This window comes from Saimiri boliviensis, chromosome 1 (assembly GCF_048565385.1).
Source record: "Saimiri boliviensis isolate mSaiBol1 chromosome 1, mSaiBol1.pri, whole genome shotgun sequence".
Lineage (NCBI taxonomy): Eukaryota > Metazoa > Chordata > Mammalia > Primates > Cebidae > Saimiri > Saimiri boliviensis.
In genome coordinates, this window is record NC_133449.1 from 2,570,206 (window position 1) to 2,593,714 (window position 23,509).

The 23,509-nt window shown below is 50.3% G+C and overlaps 1 long non-coding RNA gene across 1 annotated transcript; it reads right to left on the reverse strand.

The window, feature by feature from the left end:
- Positions 1 to 2,833: 2,833 nt before the first annotated feature.
- Positions 2,834 to 12,817, reverse strand: LOC141583582 (uncharacterized). The gene is made up of 5 exons (XR_012516238.1): positions 11,648 to 12,817; positions 8,319 to 10,580; positions 4,829 to 5,039; positions 4,296 to 4,434; positions 2,834 to 3,203 (listed from the first exon to the last, which is right to left on the reverse strand). It is a non-coding gene; the product is annotated as an uncharacterized LOC141583582 (long non-coding RNA).
- Positions 12,818 to 23,509: the final 10,692 nt, after the last annotated feature.

Here is a 23,509-nt window from a genome sequence, read left to right on the forward strand (position 1 = left end):
GGCTCCTGAAGAAGCACCTTCCGTGAGGAGCAGCGAGGCACGAGGAAGGGAGAAAGCCGGGGTTGCAGTGAGACTCGGTGGCTCAGGAACAGCGAGGAGAGAGCCGTGACCACAGGGAAATGGCAGGGAGAGAAGCACCTAAATGGGAACCAGCCAAATCGCAGGCGGACTTCCAATTCCAACAGATTAACTAGAAAAACATAGAAACAAAATATAGCCAACGCAGTGGTTCACACCTGTAATCCCAGCATTTGGGGAAGACAAGGAAGGCAGATCACTTCAAGTCAGCAGTTCAAGACCAGCCTGGCCAACATGGTGAAACCCCATCTCTACTGAAAATATAAAAATTAACTGGGTGTGGCAGCGGGCACTTGTAGTCCCAGCTACTTGGGAGGCTGAGGCAGGAGAATCGCTTGAATGTCAAGAGAAGGAGGCTACAGTGAGCTGAGATCGTTCCACTGAGCTCCAGGCTAGGCGACAGAGCAAGACTCCATCTGAACAGACGTGCATACGTACACACATACATGTGTGCACACATGCATACATACGTACACACACACGTACGCACATACGTACATACATAGAAATGCAAGAAGTTTCCATGTGTTTCCTAAACAGCCCGTAAGGCAGAGAGTGAGGTAAGAGGAGGAAGTTTGGGGATAAGACAAATTTAGGGTCAATTCCAGGACCCATCATGCATAATGTTAGACACGTTCCTCAGCCTCTTCTGGTCTTGGCTTTCCCGTAACAATAAAAAGAAGAAATGGCACGCAGGCTAAACCCCACACTGTGTCCGCAGCATGCAGCCTGGCACGTGGCAGGCACCACTTCGTGCGAGCTGCTTTACTGTATTCATGTGCATTTTATAAAGATTTTCAATAACAGCAAAAAAAAAAAAAATGCACGTTTTTTCTTTCCCTGGCGACTCTGAGGCCTTCAAAACCTTCTGCTTCTCAGAATGTTCATTGAACCGCAGTCAACCAAACTTCTTCTGGGCACCCCAGTTCCACTGCAGGATCACCCATAACCAGGTCCCCTCGTGAGGAGGATGCTTTGGGGCCTGCACGGTGGATGTATGCAGCACACGTGAGCTCTGAGTTCCAAGCCCAGCGCCGGTATGAACACGGAGGATGTCCTCAAGTGCCCTGCCTGGTCAGAGGGGTGAGAGGAGCCAATGCTGACGACGGCCCCTGGCCGGCCCCGCACACTGGGATTCATAGAGGACACGAGGCTGATCCCCATGACTCAACCCAGCCATGTGGGAACCGTGATCTCTGTTTTGCAGATGAGGAAGCCGAGATCAAATTAGGTGGCCTGTGCAGAGTTGGATCTCAGGACGTGGCAGAGCTGAGGCTTGAGTCGGAGAGGTCGGCCAGGCTCTGCAAGGAGCTCACTCCGGTTCGACACCTTCAGCTTTCATCCGTCTGTGGAACTCACACTGGGGCGGGCACAGTGCCAGACGACGCGCAGCTCCCTGCCAGCTCCCGGACTCCAGCAAGAGACAGGCAGCTCCAACATCACCGCCGGACATTTGATAATTGACAAGTGACCGCCAGGGAATGCTCAGCAGTAAGAAGTGAAACTCCGAGCAGCGAGGTTCAGGGAAGACGTCCTTTCTAAGAGGATGTTTTTGAAAATCTAAGTGTGTTTGAAAAATTGAATCGTGCATGCAAAGGGCCCTGGAAACCATATACCTTCCTCAGCTTCCTCAGGTGGCCTCCAAGTGTGTGCTTGATTCTAAGTCCAAGCCGAAAATAAAATGAATCCAAAGTCCACTCGGGGAGAATGTGAGATCTCTCCTCCTATGACTCTGATGAGCAGTTGTCAAAGTTCAAAAAGAAAAACGCCACAAGCACTTAGTTCCCCAGCTGGGAGGCCTGGGGATAGACTGCAGGTGGCAGCGGGAAAGGCCAGGCCAGGGCCTCCTGCTGCCACCCTCACCCTTTAAATCTGACACAAGAACAGAAAACCAAACACCACTGTTCTCACTCACAGGTGGGTGTTGACGAACAATGAGATCACATGGACACAGGAACATCCCACACAGGGGTATGTTGGGGGACGGGGGGCTAGGGGAGGGACAGCGTGGGTAGGGAGGTTGGAGAGGGATAACACTGGGAGAAGGGCCTGATGTAAGTGACAGGGGGCTGGAAACAGCAAACCACCATGGCATGTGTGTACCTATGCAATAATCCTGCAAGATCTGCACATGTGCCCCAGAACTTAAAGTACGATTTTAAAAAATAAGAGAGAAAGGCAAAGCTTGTCACCTGAGCAGAAAGGCCATTGCCGAGCCTCTGAGCCCCTGGGACATGGGACTTGCCAGTGGCATCAGCATTCAGGCTGTCACCCCAGGCAGGTTTCAGAACGTCTCCGAGTAAAGCAGGAAGCCACGGGGAGGTGGCCCACGTCCCCACAGAGGCCCCAGACGATGACCTGGGCCTTAATCTGTTTTCCAAATTCCGTCTGTGGGAGTTCCAGTGAGCGACTCTCTTTCCTGTGGGAAGAACTGATCAGCCTCCCAGGGTTTCGGAGCAGCCTCCCGCTGCCGACCTGAGCTGCCCACATAATCTCCCAACAGGGGTGACCTTATTTAGGCGATATGATCTTATAACTTAAATAACTGGGGGATGGCCTATCTGAACAGGACAGATAACATATTTTCTGTCAACTACACCATGAACCAGTTTTCTACTTATTTATTTTTTTTTTAGATCAGAAATAAATGGAAAAGTGGAAGATCTTCTAAGACATTCCTGTAAGTGGTGACTGGGTGTCTACTCCACAGGAGGCACAGCGGCTCCTGAGTGCCGTCCGAGTGTGGAGGAGCTCGTGGTCTACAGGAAAAGGAAAACTCAGGGCAGAACCCACGCGGTGCAGGGCAGGGCGCACCCATGGTCTGGAGAGAGGCCCAGTGGGGCCCTGCATGGAGGGGAGGATGAGAAATCTCATTCCTGGCAGAGAATCGGGACTGAGCTGCAGCAGGCACACATGGCCGTGTGACAACTGACCTCTGGAATGACATGAGCTCAGCTGAATTTCAGTGGAAGTCTCACCTCCAGAAGAGTGCACCGGTCCCGGCCAGTTGATGAGGAGCACGTCCTTACACGTTTGCAGATGTCTAAAGAAAATGCACTTGGGAAACAGCTCCTGTCTGAAACTCAGATCTCAGGAAGACTCACGAGGCCTCTTGTTGATGGTCCCTGTAGGAAACAGAAGGCTCTTTCCACCTGACAAGGAGTTTCTGGGCTGTCAGTATGCTGCCACACTCTCGGACGGCCCTCCCCCACGAAAGCAAGGACTAAGCAATGATCTTCTGGTCTGACTGGACCGATCTCGTGCCTGCGTTACCTAGAGGACAGGGATCCTGCTGGCGCTCGGGTGGGAAAGGGCTCTGCGCTGAGACAGGGATCCTAAAAGTGCCTTGGGAGGAATTAAAATGACCCGGAGATGCGCAGTGCGGAAGAGCTGACCACGAGGATGGGCCTTCAGCAGGCCCACCGGCTCCTCATGCTTCCAGAGGAGGAAGCGTTTGCTCTGCGGCACTCCTGCACCCGGGGAAGGACATGGAGCGTTTCCACACAGAGTGCAGCTGGCAGGAGCCTTTCCCTTCGCCGGGTTTGGGTGCAAAGAGGCTCCCACTTGCTTAGAGGAGCCGCCTTCTCAGCCCCCGTTCCCCTCCTCCGCCTGCTCGGAGCAGCCCCCCTCTTCACCCCGCCAGTGCCCGGCCACCACTCCTGGGGCTTCCTCGACTTCTCTCTGTCTTTCTTCTCTCTTCTCATTGCGACCAAACACAACCTGACCATGAATTTCCAGCCAGACTCGCCTGCTCCTAAACGCTGCCAGCAAAAGCAGCTGTTGGGATTTTCTCTGCCCAGAGCCTGGATCACTCAAGCCCTGCCTTTCTGGCTGGACCTGCCACAGGCTGCCACCTCTGTCTCATGACATCGAGAGATGTTCTATGCTTCCTGTTTGACTCAGGCTTCTAGACCAGCTGGAACATCTCTCCAGATAAAGCTCTCAGCCCCTGCCCCAGCCACACAGGGCCCCACCCTTCCCTTCCTGGATTCTCCAGCTCGGCTCTCCCACATTGAATCTCACACCGTGGTCACAACATAACATGACCCGCCTTTACATCTCCTGGAGCACAGGGACTCGTCCTGCTCTCCAGGGGCTGCCCTGTCACCCGGCAGGTGCCTGACACACAGTAGGTGCTCACTAAATGTTAATGAGCCCACACAGGCTGAAGAGGCTTTGCACTGGAGAAGAGGAAAAAGCAGTCACAGTCCACACACCTCGGTGAGAAGCCCCGCGTGTTCCAGGGGTGTGAACGGGACTGGATGCACGGCCTGAGGTTCACAGCGAGATCCGTGAGTGGGAAGGAAGTACAGGCAGCTCAGCCTGGTGGGGAACGGTCGTGCTCCCCAAGGGCTTCTGTAAGAAACACACAACCATGAGCCGGGCTCATCCCACAAAGCTGGTGTTTCATGAACCCACACGAGATCGAGTCATGAGCGTGTGGTTTGCTGGAGTCATGGTGACTAAGAGAACACTCATCTTTCCACAGTCATGAAGATTTTCTCCAAACTCAAAAAGACCCGGAGTTTTACTATATGACCGTGGACAGCACTTAAAGTCTCTGACGTTTTCTACTTAAAAGATAAAATTCAGAGGAGAGGGAGGGTGGGACGCATTACAGGCAGCCGCTTCCACACTGCCTCGCACTGCCCACGAGAGGGGAGCGCTGCCCTGCCCCAAGGATCCTGAGCCCAGCCGTGGCCTTGCTTGGGCTGATGGGGTGGAAGTGAATCTGCTCTAGAGAACGTACCAGCCGTGGTGTGCCTGAGCCTCTCGTCTGGGGTCCGAACTGGAAACACAAGAGGGCTGACCCGTGCCCTGAGCAGAGGTGCCAGAACCTGCACAAACCCCAGATGGTGCTAGATCCATGTTGGGTGGCTCCTGAGCGTGAGCGTCACCAGGATGGAGCAGGGCATGGGGAGAGCTGATGGTCGGGATCAGGGAGTGAACCCAGAGGAGGCCTGAAAAGCAGACATAAGTTGTCACATGTGGGGACAGGTGCTCTGTGACTCACTGGCTCACAGTAATACCCCTAACCCTAACCCAAACCCAAACCCAAACCCTAACCCTAACCCTAACCCTAACCCTAACCCTAACCGCTGTACTCCCAGAAGTACAGCCATGTGGACACTGTGCAGACTGAGGTGCAAGCAACCATCTTTGCAGTGGCAAGAGTAGACGCTGATGATTAAGTTCACACATTTTACCCAACAGGATCCAAGAGAAGTAGCTCGTCTCAAAGACCAGGGTATATTCATTTGAGAGCCTTGTCTCTGACCATTAGACCACCGGCCCCTTCATGCTTCCAGAAGAGGGTGCAGTCAGAGATGCCATCTTCAGGCCCCACGTAGGCGGCCGGGTCCATCCGCCGCTCTCTTCTCTTCCCTTCTCTGGCAAGGCCTGTGAGCAGCGGGACCTCGTCATTCTGCTGCACCTTCCAGAGCGCTGCCCTCCAAGAGGGGAACCCAGCGGGCGCAGGCACGCCGCTCAGCACCAGACTCACACTTGGTGGGTGGGGGGATCCTGAGGACATCCCAGGAGTGAACAGTGGCGTGGGAGGTGGCACCAGAGGCCAGCAGCCTTGGATTCTCAGAAACAACCCTGAGGCCAGGGTGTGACTCCAGCCTCCCTGCGGCTGCCACCCATGTTAGATGTCCCCACACAGCATCTTTCTCTGTTATGCTTCGTCACACCATATGCTGATTGGACTCCCAACAACAGCTGATTTGGAATGAAAACACTCTTGTATTTTCAGATGAAATAATATTAATTTGGACAGTGAGCATCTGATCAGAATTCCTTGTAAATATTTATTTGGAATGCCTGGGGAAGAAGGAGACCTGGTTAATTGCAAGTTAATCACAGATAATTCATTACTCACAGGATCCAGCACGGCTGGGGCACCGCTGGGCTCAGGATCTTAAAAGCCTGCAGACTCCAAGCTGAACCCAATGTGGTGAAGGTGGGGTTGCCTTGGGTGCTGCCTGACAATGCTAAATAGGAAGCAGGGGTGGGCGCAACCTCCCGTGCCAGTCACCATCGTGGGTGTTGTTCATTCTGAGACACCACAGGGTCCAGGACCCAGAGAGAAGCAGCAGGTCAGGCCGCAGTCCCCAGGATGCCCCTGGAGACCTCTCCTCATGCCGAGTCCCCAGAAGTGGGGCTTCTCCCGGGACCTGCGTCCTCACTGCCCCTGCATGAGAAATGGGCAGAAACAGGGCTGAGCAACCTCATCTTCCCTGCAGAGGAGTCTAACATGCTAATGCAGGAGTGCCTGGTCTGAGAGGAAGAGCACAGTGGCTGGAAGGAAGAGGCCTGGCTGGACGTGGACAGCAGAACTGATGGGGGTGGGGGTGCCCAGAGAAGTCTGGGAGGGCAGCGAAACAGACCACCCTCCATGGGAGAGAGCGTCAGGGAGGTCTGCGTGGGCGGGGAAACATGGCTGTTGCCTTGGGCATGGGAAACAGTGGTGGGAAGGTGGAAGACAGAGCTTGTTTCAGGGAATGCAATCAAAAACCTGGGAGGCAAACAAAAACCTTTCCTCCTCCCTGTCCTTGCTCAGCTGTGTTCCTGCTCCCCATGTGGCACCCGCACAGCCGTGACCTCTGTCCATCCTCCCGTGGCTGTCATGCTTAGAACAGCACCACCTCCTGCCTGCAGCCCATGACAGCCCCGGCTCCAGGGTCCCCCCGCCCCCAGTCCAGTGGCATCAACATCACTCATCCACAGTGCAGATCTGATCACCACTCACTTTAAAAACTCTTCAGTAACTTCCCATGCCTTTTATAAAAGCAGCAGACCCCCCAGCCAGGGGGCTTCCCCCATGGAAGCCCCCTGGCTTTGCACCTCTCCCCAGGTTGAAGGTCTCAGTTTTTGTCACCAGGACTACGTCCCGGCCACTCAGCAGAGCACACCTCACACATAGCCATACTCATGATTGGCTGATTTGGTGCCTACAAATCTGCCTACTTGATAAAATCCACTTGAAACCTTCACCCCAATACCCGAGGCGCAGTCGCGGCCGTTTGTGGGCATGAACAGTGAGAGCCCCCACTGGGGCAGGCAAGGGCTCCAGCCGTGGGATCACAGCCGGTTCCACAGGCAGTGGAGGCTCCGGTCACCCGAGACACAGTTCCACGCCCAGCCTCCTTCCGTCAGCTCTCAGACTGTAAACATGGCTTCTTTCGGAGGTACAGTTAGTGACGTGTTTTCTGCATTTCTGTGGGTGAGTTCGCAGTTTAAAATGGCCCCAGGTGCAGTCTCTACTGCTGTCTTGGGATCCTGGAAGCAAGAGGCCATGACGTGCCTCAGCAGAAACTGTGGTTGGAGGAACCACGAGCAGGCGTGAGGCACCGGCTGATGGTGGACGACGTGGTTGACACAGGCGTCTTTAAACAGAAGCACATGTCACGCTATGCCACACGCTGGTCACTGATGAAACCGTTGTGACCAGAATCTTGCAGGACTCTAGCTGTGATGGTTCATTTTCTGTGTTGAGTTGGCTGAGCCATGGTGCCCAGATATTTGGTCAAACATTATTCTGGGTGCTTCTGTGAGGCTGTTCTTGGATGGAACTAACATTTAGGTCAGCAGACTCTGAGTAAAGCAGACCCCTCCCTGCTGTGCATGGGCCTCAACCGGGCCTCTGAAGGCCTAAAAGGACACGGACGGAGGCCCAGAACCCAGGGGGTTCCCCTGCAGATGCTCCCCACCCTAGACCGAGATATCTGCTCTTCCGCCAGCCCACCCTGAGCACTGTGGACTTGCCAACCCCCACAATCACATCAGCCTATTTCTTAGAATCCCTCACTCTTTCTATACACACACACACACACACACACACACACACACACACACACCTTTGTTTCTGCTTCTCTGGAGAACCCTGACTGATAAATGTCCTGCATTTCCTCCTAGAGCAAGGGTTCATAATTCACTAATTCAGTGCTTAATTACAGGACAGACCTCCTCAAGTAACTGGAAGGGCTGCCCTGGGCTCCCCCGAGTGACCGGAAGGGCTGCCCTGGGCTCCCCCGAGTAACCGGAAGGGCTGTCTTGTGCTCCCCACCCGCCACTTATGTCCTGAGGTTTTCCTGTGCCCGGCTGCACCTCCCACCACGTGAAGGCATCTCTGCCTCCCTAGACCCCTCCCATGTGCCCCACAGTCACACCTGGGCACACAGCTCTTGTCACACCTGGTACAGAAATGTCATGCAGTGTTTGCGGAGTTGCTATCTCACCTTTAGCACAGGGCCAGCTGCATTCCTGGCACACGGGAGAGGTCAGACACCATATGACACCAGAGTCATCCAAGGAGAGCCCCCACTTGGGCAGGCAAGGGCTCCAGCCGAGGGATCACAGCCGTCTTCACGGGCAATGGTGGCACAGTCCATGGTGCAGGGGTGCATGGAGGGCCCCCAGAGGTGCTTCTACAGAAATGCTGATACCCGGGACAGGGTGGGCAGCACCCTCACTCGCTCTTCCTCCGGAGGACTTCATGGCTACAGTGAAATCAGAGGCCTGCTGGGGAGCCGGGCAGTGTGGGGTCCTCCCAGGAGCACTGGGCTCCTCAGGTTGGTAGGGTCTGAAGGAGAGGGGCTCAGGGAAGCTCTGTTTCTGTGGGCTCCGCACCGGAGGCATTCGAAACTGATCAGCATTCACTAGAAAGTAGCCAAAGACTCCATGCCCTAAGGAGGACGCGGGCGTGAGGTTGACAGGGTGTGTGTGTGGGCGGCCTGCCGTGCTGTGGGTCTGGAAGCTTCTGGCCTCAGGAGGCGCCTGCACGCTCCCTCCTCTGCTGACCCAGCTTGCCATAGAGCCCTAGCCGAGAGGGCTGGCATTCTCTATCACTCTGGAAAAAATATCCAGAATCAGCGAGTTGTGAAAGCTTCAAGGAAAGTGAGATAGCAGTTAAGTGAGAACATCAAGGAAGCAGATTTGTGTTCAATAGCTCATTAAAAACGGCAAAGCTCTTCCACAATTCCAGCTGTCTTCATGCAGCTGTGTGTCTGGAGTGGTGGTAAGCGTCCCCGTGGTGGGGAGGCGCAGGGAAGGATGGGGCTTTGGGGACTCGCTGGAGAAGAGATTGCTAAGTTCCTGGAGGTTTTTCCAATTTTGAGGGCCCCAAAAGGGTCTTGAGTGGTTTCCTGACTTGAGAACCATCCACATCAGCCTGCTTTCCTGCACAGTGTCTGCACAGCGGTGCAGCTTGGTGGGAGCCGCACCATCGGATGAACCAGGACCCTGGCAGAGGGAGAAGGGGTGGCAGCAGGGCTCCCATGGCACCTGCTGCCTGTGGCTGAGGGGATTCCAGGAGGGCACCAGCCTTACCCAGCCCAGCAGAGACCTTGCACAGAGAACACGACACAACCACAGCTGGGGTCCCACCTGCAGCTCCCAATTCACCTTCCCGGCTCACTGCAGTCCTCTGGCTTCAACCCTTCTGGTGACATTGATGAGAATTTTACGTGGACGGTAGCCAGGTCTGACAGAGTTAAAAGTGAGAAATTTCCTGTCCAAACACTTGGGCTCAAATCCCGGGCTGAGAACTAAGGGCTATTTGAATGCCTGTGAGTCAGTTTGTCTCTCTGTAACTCAGTTTCCTTCTCTGTCGGATACGCTGATATGGGGTTGGCTGTGAACCAATACGAGCTCCTACTTTGCACCACGAAGCTCTGGGCAGCTCTCCACTCACTGACGGTGCCAGGAGCGTGGAACGATGTCTCCTGCCGGCAGAGACTGTCCCCCAGGAGCCCTGCTGTGCCCTGCGGGTTCACCCACCTGAACCACGCACGGGACTTTCTTTCCCACCGCGTTCTCCATCCACTGTGGCAGGAGCTCAGTGCACAGGCACGGCCACATTTTCACGTGGTGACCAGCATCTGTCACTCACAGAATTGGCTCAAATCACATGTGATCAAAAGAACAATTATGTTATTTTTTAGCATCCTGCTCTTTGACACTTTTGAGGCGTTCAAATGTCAGAGGTTTGTTGTTGTTGTTGTTGTTGTTTGTATTTGCTCAATGCATTATCTCTAAAGTTAAGTGGGTTTTGGGAAAAAACAATCTTAAGAGCATCCCATCTATTTTTTAAAATTTTTTCCTCCATCAATGAATGAGATCCAAAATGGGGGTGTGACTCATCCCCAAGCTGTGTCATTTGTTGCAATGCTTTCTGATGTCACTGTGGAAAACTCCACTAGAAATAATCAACTTCTGAATGATATTGGTGAAAATGAAAATCATACTGATGAGCAAGGTCATCAATTTAGGATGTGAATAGCTATTGTCAACATAAACACCAAATAGTCTTCCATGAAGTACAATTAAAACTCCACTACAGCTCTGATCAGTTTTAACATGCTGGCACGCTCTGCAGAGAGGCAGCCTGGAGAAAACTCTTGTTCTGGAGAAGCTGAGCTTAGTCTGGCTGTCTACTTGCATCTCCCAAGAAGAATGTGGCTTGGGAAGTATCACTTGACCGCTTTGAGCCTGCTTCCTGCCTGAAAAAAAATGGAGTTAGAGACATCTGGAGAGGTGGGTGAGCAGTAAAGATTCAGCAAAGGTAGGGTAGCTGTGACTGGCACGTTCTGGCTCACACAGCAAATATCAGTACACTTCCCCATGCCGAATGCAGAGCAATCATTATAGAAATAAAGGGACTACATCCATTGCTTTGGAACTTCAAGGAAAAAAAGGTCTTCTGCATGCTGATGGCAACAGGAGCCTTATAGCACTCCACAACCAGGGCATCAGTGAAAGTGAAGGGACCTCTCAGCTCCGGCACTGAACAGGTGGAGCTTCCCCCGAAGCACCTGCGTGAGAATGAGCAGCTCAGAAGCATCAGCGCTTGCTGAGTGCAGATGACACAGCACCATGCCCAGGTTCCAGCACTCATCCCACCACTCACTAGCAGAAGACCTTGGGCAGTTTACTGAGCTGTGCCTGTGCCTGAATTTTCTCAGAGGATTGTGAAAGCATTAAGCAAATGTATGCATGGCCAATAGTTAGAACACATTCTAAGTTCTCAATTAATATCAGCCATTCCTTTAGATCAGAAGTCAAGAAACTACCACCCCCACCTATTCATGTAAATGAAGTTGTGTTGGAAGACAGTTTTCCCATTCACTTACTTGTCAATTGCAGTTTTCATGAAGACTTGAGCAACTGAAACAGACCACAGGCTGTGCAAACCTAGAATATTTACTGTCTAGCCCCTTACTAGAAAAGCATGCTGACCCTGTTCTAAGTTTACCACACCTTTCACTTCCGCTCACAGGAATTACTCATGATGTCTGGATGTAGCCATGAGCTTGTCTCTTTTAGGTCCGCTAGTCCACAGGCAGCCTAGGGACACACCTGGCCATCCCCACCACAGGGCAGGGACCCACATGGGTCTCTGCACCACGTGCAGTGGTGGGCAGGCTCCTGGGCACCCCCATGTGACCTGAGTAACAAGGACACCAGGCCCCTCTGATCCCTTTTTCCACCTTTCCCAGGGTCTAGGAACTGAAACTCCGGACCCTAAACATTCTTAATGAGTGAGTTTAATTATCACATTAACACTTACCATTTTTAAAAAGTTGTCATCTTTATGCTGTTATTCCAATTAATTGTGTTGAGAAACACTGAGCCTGAGCTTCAAAGAATGAGGTGCTGGGTTTTGAAGTATGATGCTGTTTGATAATGGAACCATCACAGAGACGTCAGCATCTGGAATGGGCTGGAATATCTTGTAATGTTTTCCATCTATGTATGCCCGCAGAATAGATCCATACACACACGCAAATGGTGAGACATCCTACATGGCACCATCTTATTTCCAGTTAGCATCTAGAAATAGCCGTTGATCACGTTTCTGTATTTCTGTTCATGCAGTTGGCCTCTAAGCACTATTGACAAACGTAGGTCAGAGTGTGACCATTTTGTCATTTATCTTCACCAGAAATAAGAAGATTGGGGTTTCCCTAGGATCTCCTTCAGCAACCTCTTGGCATCATGGCATGAAGATGGGAACTACTTGACTGGACAAGGTGGCCACTTTCACGTCATGGTTGTGATGCCTGTATTTGCATCAAGTCCTCTCCCTCCTTCTTGTAAATGGCTGGCAGCCATGGCCATCACCGCAAACATGGTGGCGGTGGACAGGAGGATTGTTGGTGCCCGTCTCCAGCACCCAGCACTGGCCAGGTTAGGCTGCGGGACAGAGGATTCTGTGCAGGGGAGGAGTATGGTTAGACTGAGTCTGAGACTGCACCCCAGGCAGGCAACTCAATTCGTTATTTACCTCAGTCACACACGTGACAGGCGAGGTGGCTACTGGCTATTGCCTCAGTAACAGGGACAAAGCAGGCCTCGCGAGTGGCCATTCCAACAGGAGACAAGCAAAGCCCAGGTGGGTTTCCCCATGGAGGAGAAGCCCCAACTGCAAGTCTCAAAAACCCACCTGCAAACCCCAAATCCTGGGCTAGGAGTCCTTCCTCTGTGTTCACGGTGCCCTCTGCACCTGCCTTACCACCTGTTGCGAGGTTCTCAGTCTCACTTCCTGTTTCTCCCCTCAGAACACTGAGTTCCTTGAGGACAACAGCTGTGCACTGTATTACTCACATATGTCCTCCTCATCACACAATTATTTGAGGTGACTTGCAGGTCTCCAAACAGCTCAGAATTTTCTGAGAAAATTTAAGTGAGGGGAAAAAAATAAAGGTAGAAAGATTAAAAGCCAGAGGTAACATCAATACACAAACTCAGTTGAAGATGAATGACATTGAACTGTCAGTATGTGACCACTCTTTAAACCTATAAATGTGGTGTTTTCTTATGCTTCACTCCAACGCTCTGTCTCTGCTTCCTGGAGGTCTAATGCCCTGTCTCAAACCCATTAGGTATTCAATGAAGTGGGAAGAAAAAGAGGGAGAAAGGAAAGGAAGGAGGGAGAGAATGATGGAGAGAAGAAAGAGAGAAAGGTAGGAAGGGCAGAAGGAGGGAGAGGAAAGGAAGAAAGAAGGAGGGAAGGAAGGAAGGGAAGGGAGGAAGGGAGGCAGGGAGAGAGGAAGAGAGTGATGAACAACATGGTTTTCTATTCTATTGGAGAGAGTGACTCTTCTGAGGTCCAGCTGAGTCCTCGTGTGGGTCCCCTCCCCGTGATATGGTGGGAAAGGGCACTGTGAGCAGGGAAAGGCCATTTTATCTATTTCCCATCAAGAGGAAGAGCCACATGGTACAAAGGAAAGATAAAAGGAAACAGTAAATTCAGCCACCAGGTTCTTACAGACATTATATAAAAATCAAGTAAAAATAACTACAGTGTAATACAAGGATCAGAACAGATACTTGGCGTATTTACTGTATGAGGCAGGGAAAGCATGCTTGCTGTTTTAACAGAGAAGTCACCAGAAGGATAACGGCTCCAGCACAGTGGAAGGTTTTGTTCTCACCCACGTAACAGAACCTGGAGGCTCAACAGGCCAGCAGAGCACAGCCCCTTCAGAACTCAGGCTGAGGAGACTCTGCCACCTTCAACAGAGGGCTTCAGATGTGGTCCAGGGACCTGTCTCAGGTCAGCGGGAGGGTGGGGACAGGATGGGACATTCCCGGATGGGACCCATGGTGCATGTGCGCAGTTTCCACAAGCTAGCATGAAGCCGCACAGATCCACCTCATTATATAGGAGGCTGGAATACTGTTTAGTTGTGTGTCCCAGAAGAAATCATGAATTGGGGTGAATAGCCAGAAATCTCTACCTGTTGCTCAGCCCAACAGGAGAGGCAGAAGCCCTCCTTTAATCACAGGTGGTGATACGGTTTGGCTGTGTCCCCACCCAAAGCTCAAATTATAGCTCTCATAATTCCCACATGTCATGAGAGGAACCCATGAGAGGTAACTGAATCATGCGGACAGGTCTTTTCTTTGCTGTTCTCATGAATGTGAATAAGTCTCATGGGATCCGATGGTTTTATAAAGGGGAGTTTCCCTGCATACGCCCTCTTTTTTACTGTGGGTAAAATGCTATCAAACAGCATCACTGCTACAGATAAATCTCCTGCAAAAGGAAAACTCAGTCATGAAAGACATGCCTTCCACCATGATTGTGAGACCTCCTCAGCCATGTGGAACTGTGTGTCCATTCAGTCTCTTTTTCTTTATAAGTTACCCCCAGTCTCAGGTATGTCTTTATTAGCAGTGTGAAAACAGACTACCATGACTGGCAAATGAAATATTTTCATGATGTAGAGAAAAAATTAATGAATATTCAAATGGCCTTATGAGACAGGTCAATTGATACTTGCATTTTGCCAGTGGTAAAATGGAGACTTTTGTAAATAAATGTGGGAGCTCTACAACACGTGGTGTCACTGCTACAGAAAGCAACGAGGCTAAATGCCCCAGATTTAATTCATGTCCTCACTCATCTAAATAAGGACTAGTGTCTTCTGTGTTTGGCACTGGTCTGCATGGTAAGGACAGAGAGAATCAACCTGAAGTGGAGAAGAGCTTGGGCAATATTGGCTGGGAGCCCAACAGCAAGTCCAAGTGCACACTAATGCCAGCAGAACCACACTTTAGAGACATTGCAGGTTCCATTCCAGATGCTGATATTCAGTCAATCCAGAATAGCAACATAAAGTGAGTCACACAAAGAGTATCATTTCCCACTGCATATTAAAAGCTAGGTTTACACTACATTGGAGTGTATTATGTGTACAAAAGCATTATGTCTAAAAAACATACAGAACTTGAGTAGGAAATATGCCATTGCTAAAAAAAAAAAAAAAGCAAGTCATCACCTTTTTGCTGGTGGAGGGTTTTGCCTCGATGCTGATAACTGCTGGTAGGTCAGGGTGGCAGTTGTTGAAGGCTGGGATAGCTGTGGCAATTTCTGAAAATAAGACGATTAAGTTTGTCACATTGATTGAGTCTTCCTTTAGCAAAAGATTTCTGTAACAGTGATGCTGTTTGATAGCATTTTATCCACAGTAGAATTTCTTTCAAAATTAGAGTCAATAGTCTCAAACCCTGCCACAGCTTTCTCAACTAAGTTTATGGAATATTCTAAATCCCATGTTATCATTTCAACAATGTTCACAGCATTTTCACCAGGAATAGATTTCATCTCAAGAAAACACCTGTTTTGCTCATCCCTAAAAAACAACTCCTCCTCCATTTGGGCTTGATCATGATATTGATGCAACTCAGTCACATCTTTGGGCTCCACTTCTAATTCTAGTTCTCTTTCTATTCCTACTACATCTGCATGGAAGTCAAAAATACTCCTTGATCCATGGGGAGTAGAATGAGTGCTGTGTTGGCAGGCATGAAAACAATATTCATCTCCCTGTGTATCCCCATCAGAGCGCTTGAGTGACAAGATGTATTGTCAATGAGCAGTAATATTTTGAAGAGAATCTTGTTTTCTGAGCAGTAGGTCTCAACAGTGGGCTTAAAATATTCAGTACATCATGCTGTAAGCAGATGTGCTGACATTTAGGCTTTGCTGTTCTATTTACAGTGCACAGGTAGAGTAGAATTAGCATAATTCTTAAGGGCCCTAGGATTTTCATAATGGTTAATGAGCATTGGCTTCACCTGAAAGTCACCAGCTGCCTTAGCTTTTAACAAGAGGATCAGCCTGTGCTTTGATGCTTTGAAGCCGGACATTGACTTTCCTCTCTAGCTCTGAAAGTCCTAGATGGCATCTTCTTCCAATAGAAGGCTGTTTCATCCACATGGAAAATCTGTTGTTTAGTGTAGCCACCTTCATCAATGATCTCAGCTGTATCTTCTGGATAAGTTGTTGCAGTTTCTCCATCAGCACTTGCTGCTTCGCCTTGAACTTCTATGTTATAGAGACGGTTTCTTTCCTTAAACCTCATGAAACAACCTCTGATAGTTTCATACTTTCCTTATGTAGGTTCCTCACCTCTCTCAGCCTTCACAGAATGGAAAAGAATTAGAGGCCTTGCTCTGGATTGGGTTTTAGCTTAAAGGAATGTTATTGCTGCTTTGACCTTCTATCCAGACCACTCAGACTTTCTCAATAACAGCAATAAGGCTGTTTCACTTTATTATCATAGGTGTATTCACTGGAGTGGCACGTTAAATTCCTTCAAGAACTTTTCCTTTGCATTCACAAGCTGATTAGCTGTTTGGTATAGAAGGCCTGGCATTCAGTCTATCTCAGCTTTTGACATGCCTTCCTCACTCAGCTTGGTCATTTCTAGTTTCTGATTTAAAGTGAGAGGTGTGAAACTCTTCCTTTCAGTTGAACACCTGGAGGCCATTGTAGGGTTATAATTGATCTGAGCTCAATTTTGCTGGGTCTCAGGGATTAGGGAAGCCCAAGGAGAGGGAAATACACACCAATGCCAGGGGACCGCTGGGGGATGGGGAAGAGAGCCACAGTACCCTAGAGTCTCAGTACCTGGCCATGTTTGACATAGTCCACTCCGACTCCCCAGCCACGGCAGCCAGTGAATCCCCGTGTTCTTCCAGCTGCTTCAAGTTGTGAGCTTGTAATTTGCAAGACAGAGGGGAAGCGGGAGAGTGGAAGGGCAGGCAGCTGAGATAGTTGAGAATGACATGGTCAGGGAAGGCCACAGGGTGACGTGGGCTTGGGGAAGTGGCATCTCTGGGGAGTGACAAGGGCTCTGTGGCATAAGTTTAATAAATAATGAAACAGCCCTGTGACTGACTGGCAAAAGAAAATCCCAGGAAGGAGCAACAGAGGAAAAAGTGAAAGCCTGGAGAGAGCTGGGGACATTTGGGGAACAGCTTGACGTCCTGAGGAGGGGAAGCAAACAGACCGGTGGGGGCGAAGTGGACTTGAGTCAGGGGAGGCAGACGATGCCGGTGGAAGAGCTCATCCACGGTCCAGAGCAGTGAGAGTCCCGCACACATGCACGCAACGGGGAAAGATGCAGACGACTGCATGTCCTGAAGAACATAGGCAGGGCAGTGGTGGGTAGAGTCCAGACTCGGCCAGCCCTGTGTCCTTTCTTCAATCTCACTATTTTTTAGTTTTAGAGAGAGGAGAGATATGATTTCCTTTATGGTATTAAAGGATCACTCTGATACGTAGAAGCAGAAAGACAAGTTACAGCAGAAGCTGGGTCAAGGACTGATCCGGAGTTGATGAGGCTGGGCCAGGGAGTGGAAAGGAGTCGGGTGGTCTCAAGGAACCTGGAGGTGGGGCCAGTGGGCTCTACTGTGGCCTTGACGGGGTAGGCATGGAGCCAAGGGGCAAGCGTGACTCTGGAAGGGGGTGGGCATGGTTCCGGAAGCTGGGAAGCCAGCAGGGCCCCTGGCTGACACGGACACTCTGCCCACGACAGTGTACCCAGTGTTGGCCTCCGAGCCTGATGATCTGTCCACATCACAGGATTTGCTCCTCAGTCTACAAAAGTGATGACTTATCAATCACTCAGAATCCTGTTTTTCCAAGATAACAATGCAGACTCTCTTATGATAATAAGGTTGAATAGAAGATATAAACATGAGGGAACCACAGAACCGATACTCTGAAGCTCCAGTCGACCTTGGGTTTGAATGTGACATGTGGCTTACAGGAGGGCAGGCCACGTCCGGACTCACACCGACCCCGTGGTCAGAGACCACACGCACACAATGCAGTTGCCGGGATCTGTGAAAGCCACTCTGGCCCTGGGATTTAGACACACCTGGGTATGTTAATGACCAGGCAGGTTGGGCTTACCTAACTCTATCTGCATGAGGGGCTGAGCAGCCTCCGGAGGGAGAATGAGAATTCATGCTAAGAGAAGAGGGAGCTCGGGCAGACACCTTAGATGATGCTGTTGCTTTAGTTGATCTCCAGGGACAGAGGCTCACCAACCAAAATATAAGTCCTGTGGTGAGAAGAGAAAATATCAGCAATGATTACAAAAAGTGATGCTGCTAACATCTCTGTCAGGTCTAGGTGAATGCCCCTGCCCCAAGGTCATCCCCAACACCCCTGTTCTCACAGCAGAGAGCCCCCAGCATCAGCAGACACAGCCAGCCCTGCAGCAGTGCTCAGTGGTCAGGTGCCTGGCAGGCCCAGTGGAACCAAGAACAGGGAGCAGGTGTGGCTGGGAAAGGTGCAGGAGCCTGGGAGTGGCCAGGATAATTGGAGGGTGCTCCTGAACGCAGGGCTGACACCGCAGCATCAGAGGAGGTGGGGAAGGAGATAGTTGCTAACGTGCCATTCCTGGAAGACCTGTTATCTCGGGTGAGACACTCCGGGGAACTCCAGAAACAAAAATAAAATAAAATACCCAGGGGAAATTATGCACGGAGCAAAGTTCCTACACAAGAGATGAGGCTGGAGCCACAGACATCGAGGCCACAGACAACAGTGACATCCCACGATCAAGTGACACGCTCTCCCAGGCACCCTCCGACAACACTCACGCAGACCCAGTCCGAGGACCCCAGGGGGACTGTAACCTCTTCCTTCTGCACAACCCTCTTTTTAAAAAGTTCTCTCTCAATTTATGCTGACGTCTTTCCTGACGGTTTTGTTATGCGCCATTGTTCTCAATCATTTAACATCTAATTCCAAAAACAAAATAATAAACACCTCCCGAAGGTCTGTGGAAGTATATAATTAACCACATTTGCAAATATCTTCCTTTCACGTATTTCTTTAAGCTTTCAGAGATATTTTGAAGCTTTTTTAAATAAAGAAGCTATTTTTAACCAAATGTGAATACCGGTCATTTCATGGGTTGGAATCGAGTATTTTTAAACAAATCTTAATGGCTTTCCTATACAGATGCCTCAGCTGGGTGCTGCAGCCAAGATTTAAAGTGATGGTGGTGGCAGGCCCAGCCCCCTCCGCACACGGCCTCCCACGGGACCCACGATGGTTACGGGTTCTGGTGCTGGTGTCTCCAAAGCATCAGCTCCTGACTCAAGGAGCTGTCACAGAAGGAAGTGAGCGTCGAAGAAGTGCCTTGATAAAGTCTTATGTTTATAAAAGTCACACTGCTTGTGGAAGAAAAGTCGGAAAATAAAGAAAAAAGTACAAAGAAGCTAACACAAAGTACCCACAACATCAACATCTCAAAATAACAGTATGCTTTTCTTAGTCTCAGCTCCCTCACTCGACATGGGAATAGTGTGGGTGATGAGGGTTGTGGTTGGAGTCACGGTGAACATAGTTAGTCCACCCTGAGTGTGGTGTGGCCTGGCTCACAAGATCACCTGTTCACAACAGCTGCTCTTCCCCTAGTGGAGGGATGTCTCTCCGTGGATTTCTGTTCTGGGGGCTCAAGGCCCCAGCCCTGCTCTCTGGACCCGAGCAGGATGCAGCTGACCCAAGAGGGACCACATCAGATTCTCTGTCTCTAATGCGGCCTTACCAGGGGCCCGGGGCCTTCAAGGCGGGGGGCATCCTTCTCCTACCACACACACAAAGCACCAGAGAGAGCCAGGCTCCCAGCAGGGGCCATGCAGGCACCGAGAGAGGCAGGACGGGAGGGCAGTGTGGCTGGGAGGCCATGCCCAGACCTCCTGGAGCCGCCAGAGGTCCAGCCCTCTATTTACTGCCCCTGGGGAACCCCGTTCACACCAACACCAACCAGAGCTGGCTTTTCTTAAGACTCTTCCCAGCCGAGGGAAGATTAATTTATACACCAGGCAGACCGAGCAGTAAGTCCTGCGCTGCGATGCAACCTGGCCATCAGTGAGAACTTCCACGTGCTAACCACTCATCTAAACTGCGTGCAGCACCAGCAATCCCGACAGCCATGTTATACATGCTCTGTTTCCTCCAATCTCCACACATGAGGAACCCGCGTCCAAGCTCAATGAAGGCACTTGCCCAGGATCAAAAATCTGGAAAGTGACTGGTTTGGGATTCAAACTCCATCTTCTTCCAGAGCCAGCCCTCACAGCCGGGCACTCAGCGGCTGATACAGCAGTGATCCCGCAGAGGAAGGGTGTGGGAAGACGCCTTCATCCTGGACTATTCCCGTTCTTCTCCCTTTTCTAGAGTTGGGTAGATTGCAGATTATCTGCCCAACCAAAAGCTTTCAGTGACTTTTGACAGAGGAACAACTCTGTGCCAGGCACCCTTCTAAACTCAGATAATTAGACATAAAATTAGGCAACCTCTGTCCCAGAGTGAGCCTGAGAGGTGACCATGCCTGTAATCACTTACAACGTAAGGCAGTGGGAGTGGGGGCTGCAGGCAGGAAGTCCAGGGGACAAAGGGTGGAGGGTGAAGTGCCCCAACCCATCCTGGGAACCTTGGAAGCCCACACTCCTGGAGGCCCCACCGTCCTGGAAGCTCATCCTCCTGTGAGCCCACGCTCCTGTGAGCCCACGCTCCTGGAAGCCCACCCTCCTGGAAGCTCGCCCTCCTGTGAGCCCACCCTCCTGGAAGCCCGCCCTCAGGTGACTTAGTGGCCCCTTCCTTCACATTTTGTGCCACTGCTCCCTCACACCCTGGTTCAGGAAACACCTGCCAGCCCACAGGGATGCTAATTGGTCTCGTGAGGATGTTTTCCTCCCACAGGCTGAGAATCGAGGCTCAGCACGTGCCCTTCGCCGCTTGTCCTAGCCAGATGCTGCCAGAGTCCTCAGTCTACCAACGCACCCCAGTGTCAAAGGGGAGGCTCTTCAGATTCCCTCGGTGACACCCCAGAAGTCCCGGAGGAATGATCACTCTAACAGCTCTTTTTCATCATGTCAATATTTTCAATAAACAGCCCTTTTGCTTGAGTGCTCTTAGGAATATGATTAACATAATTTCCTTCGCTTTTTCAAAATTTGATGTTTCCAGGCTATTTTGGCAGGAGCATAATGCAGGCTGACTGGGGTGTGGTGGTGACACGATGCTCTTGCTTATTTTTCATACGAATATCACTGCTGTAGCAGAACCACTGCCCTCCGGCACGCCGATCCCAGCCGATCCATCCCCAGCAGATCCTCAGCCACTTCTCTGTGGCATTTTCATGAAAAATGCAGATATTTCCTGGAAGGACAGGAACACATAAACTCTGGAGCTGTTAACCGAGTTGATTCTGTGCACAGTTTGATGCTTCCTTTCAGGACTGGGGATGCGTTAATTATTTTTCAAATGTCAGTTCATATTCCACCTCCTCCAGGAAGCTTCCCTGGCTTCTCTTCCCCACTCTTTGTCAACAGAGTTGAATCATTCTTTCTCCTAGCTAAAGTAAGTCTTTTAAAACATCTTTAGTATTGAGCTTACAATAAATACTTTACCCAAAGTTGCGTGTTGCTCTATCTGGTCCTCGTCATAGACATCACTAAATTCCTTGAGGCTGGAAGCAGGCTCTAGCTGCCAGCACAGGGCCTGGTATGAGCAGGTGCTTGGGGCTGCTGCAGATTCCTGGCATTCACATCCCTCACCTGACCTGCAGGCTGGGCCTCAGGACTCTTTCCTAATAAATGAACACAACAAAAGCGACTGCATGGCACTTCCAGAATTAAGCCACAAAAATGCAGGGACTTCAGCCTTTCTCGTGCAGGGACTTCGACCTTTCTCGTGCACTGGTGTCTCTCAGTGCTTCTGCTCTGGGGAAGCTACTGTGGTCCTGGGAGCAGCCGAGCAAAGAGGGTCACATGGGGAGGGGCTCAGGACTCCCACCAGCAGCCATTCGGGACCTGGGGCTGGCTGAGCATCCACAGTGAGCCTGAGAGAGGATCTTCCTTCTAGAGGGTCCCTGAGATGGCCACACCCCAACTGCAGCCTGTGGGACCCTGACCCAGAGGACACAGCTGGGCCATGCTGGGTCCCTCTCCATACATAAATAGGAGCTAATACAGTGCTCAATTGCTGGCTAAAGTGAACAGAATTAAATAGATGGAATCCATTCCTTATGTGAGGGTCTTAAGATTACTCTGCAGATGGAGTGAGAGGGAACGTGTTCCAGCTGACTAAACTACCAGAACCATTGTCTCAGAAACCCAAATGAGATTGTTTCAGGACAAACAATACCAGGTTCCAATTATACCTAAAACAGCACAATATGGTGAAAATGTCTTAACCTAGGATTAAACATTTTAGATCCAAGTCCTTTTATATGCAGGCATTGTAGCCCCGTGAAAGGTGTGTATTCAAATTCTCTGAGCTTTTAGAGTCATCCTTAAAATACAAAACCTCAGTTATAGTAACAATTGCTCCAGCATGTATTGAAGAAATATTTCGCGTAACTCCTAATGACAGGTCCTCTATTAGGAGTTGGGGACATGAAGACAGACATGCACAATCTCTGTCCTCCAAGATCTCAGCTGATGTTCCATGGTCTCGAAGAACCAGAAACAATCGACAAATCTCGGCTCATCTCGTATTCCCATTTCAGCATGTAACACTCACAGGAGAATATACGGCTCAAAAATTAAAAAAAAAAAAAGATAAGCTTCTGTTTGCAATGGTTTTGATAAATCTGAGCATGAGACATAAGCAATGTTATTAACTACTTAACCTTCGAAAAAACGTGAATGAAGACACTGTATTCTCTTGACTCTACCTTCAGAGAGGACAAAGTGAACTGGGAATGCCATGCATTTGATTTAGAGCAGAATTTCAAGGGGCTCTGTTTGTACACATTTCAGGGTTACAAGGGATGCTGGAAAATGCCCAGCAAAACCTCCCTGCCAAGATTTGCCTCCTGCTGCTGCAGTGGCTTGAAGGCAGCCCTTCAACTCCCAGACACATACCCCTGGAACTGCCAACTCCTGTCAGCAGCGCTGGCAGCTACAGTGTCCCTTCTACTAGAACCCAGCCTCCCTGTGCACCCCCACTGGTCTCAGCCGTCCCCTGGGAAATGCCAACCAGCCATGCGTCCTTCCTCAGCTGGTCTTCGAGAAAGACTACATCCAGAACCTCAGGGTGTGTCTCATCTTCACATGAAACATCTTTCTTTCCAATACTTTGACTAATTTAAACATCAGAAATGGAGCTGCACACCCCAATGCAGAACTGAAGCCTGTGTTTTCAGGATTCTTCAGCTCAACTAATTGAACCATCATGGTCTGATGGAAGATTTAAATCCTGCTGCTTTCACAGAATAATAAAATTTAACTGTCCCAGGTCTTCAAATGTCCTTTTGTTACATTCAACTTCAATTTTGTATTGAATTTTATACCTAAGAAGACTTGATATTTTTATCTATGATCATACGATTAACCTTGAAAACAAATGTCCTTCTCTTTTCCATCCAAGTAAGAATTGAGGCAACCTCAGATGTAAGTTCTAAGCCAAGTGAAGGGTGCCTAGGAGACCTAAAGGGATTGATACCTTCCCACAATGTAGGAGCAAGATCACTTGCCATGCAGAGCTCAGCATGGTAGCAAAGTGGCTTCTCCATGCTCTTCATGTTAGCTGTCAGCAAAGTTCCATGTGATGTAGATTTCTAGTCCAACCACAACCCTATGTTGTGGGGGATGAGCACGCAGAGCTCTGTCG